General features: G+C 39.8%; 1 long non-coding RNA gene across 1 annotated transcript in view; it reads right to left on the bottom strand.

Moving 5' to 3' along the window:
• Window positions 1-1,725, bottom strand: part of LOC104988803 — a 40,931-nt gene that overhangs the window by 10,163 nt on the left and 29,043 nt on the right. The window lies entirely within an intron of this gene.

The following is a 1,725-nucleotide window of genomic DNA, read 5'->3' on the forward strand; positions in this document are numbered from 1 at the left end:
CTGATCTTAGTTTTCTGAATGTTGAGCTTTAAGCCAACTTTTTCACTCTCCTCTTTCACTTTCATCAAGAGGCTCTTTAGTTCTTCTTCACTATCTGTCATAAGGGTGGTATCATGTGCATATCTTATTGATATTTCTCCTGGCAATCTTGATTCCAGTTTGTGCTTCATCCAGCCCAGCATTTCTCATGATGTACTCTGCATTTAAGTTAAATAAGCAGGGTGACAATATACAGCCTTGACGTATTCCTTTCCCTATTTGGAATCAGTCTGTTGTTCCATGTCCAGTTCTAAGTGTTGCTTCCTGACCTGCATACAGATTTCTCAAAGGCAGGTCAGGTGGTCTGGAATTCCCATCTCTTTCAGAATTTTCCACAATTTATTGTGATTCACATAGTCTAAGGCTTTGGCATAGTCAATAAAGCAGAAATAGATGTTTTTCTGGAACTATCTTGCTTTTTCAATGATCCAGCAGATGTTGGCAATTTGATCTCTGGTTCCTCTGCCTTTTCTAAATCCAGCTTGAAATTCACAGTTCACATATTGCTGAAGCCTGGCTTGGAGAATTTTGAGCATTACTACACTAGCATGTGATAACTGCAATTGTGCAGTAGTTTGAGCATTCTTTGGCATTGCCTTTGGGATTGGAATGAAAACTGACCTTTTCCAGCCCTCTGGCCACTGCTGAGTATTCCAAATTTGCTGGCATATTGAGTGCAGCACTTTCACAGCATCATCTTTGAGGTTTTGAAATAGCTCAACTGGAATTCCATCACCTCCACTAGCTTTGTTCCTAGTCATGCTTCCTAAGGCCCACTTGACTTCACATTCCAGTATGTCTGGCTCTAGGTGAGTGATCACACCATCGTGATTATCTGGGTTGTGAAGATCTTTTTTGTATAGTTCTTCTGTGTATTCTTGCCACCTCTTCTTAACATCTTCTGCTTCTGTTAGGTCCATACCATTTCTGTCCTTTATTGAACCCATCTTTGCATGAAATGTTCCCTTGGTATCTCTGATTTTCTTGAAGAGATCTCTAGTCTTTCCCATTCTATTGTTTTCCTCTATTTCTTTGCATTGATTGCTGAAGAAGGCTTTCCTATCTCTCCTTGCTATTCTTTGGAACTCTGCATTCAAATGGGTATATCTTTCCTTTTCTCCTTTGCTTTTCACTTCTCTTCTTTTCACAGCTATTTGTAAGGCCTCCTCAGACAGCCATTTTGCCTTTTTGCATTGCTTTTCCCTGGGGATGGTCTTGATCCCTGTCTCCTATACAGTGTCATGAACTTCCGTCCATAGTTCATCAGGCACTCTGTCTATAGTAGAAGTTAAAAGGCTTTTAACTGAATGTCTCCAGTGTATAAGCATTCCACCATGCTGGTCATAGGGACGTGAGGTGCAAGATGAATGGGTCTGATCCATCTTTCCCACTTGGCATTCACAGTCTAAATGACTGACATCAACTCACAGGCGATTTGGTGTTTAAATCATGTTAATGTGTCAGGTAGACTGGTTGCTAAGCAAGTGATGGTAAAGACTGTAGAAAAAAGAAGCAAGCGAAGACAACAACAACAAAAAAATACAAATTACCTTTCAACCAAAGCTAACTGTTAAATAACAAAGATCCAAACTGGATCACTTACCTTTTTTTTTTTTTTGAGAAGTTCCTGACATTTATTTTATCCTTGTCATCATCCTGACATCTCACAGTTCATAGAGCCATTCC

This window comes from Bison bison, unplaced genomic scaffold (genome assembly GCF_000754665.1).
Source record: "Bison bison bison isolate TAMUID 2011002044 unplaced genomic scaffold, Bison_UMD1.0 scf7180017864143, whole genome shotgun sequence".
Lineage (NCBI taxonomy): Eukaryota > Metazoa > Chordata > Mammalia > Artiodactyla > Bovidae > Bison > Bison bison.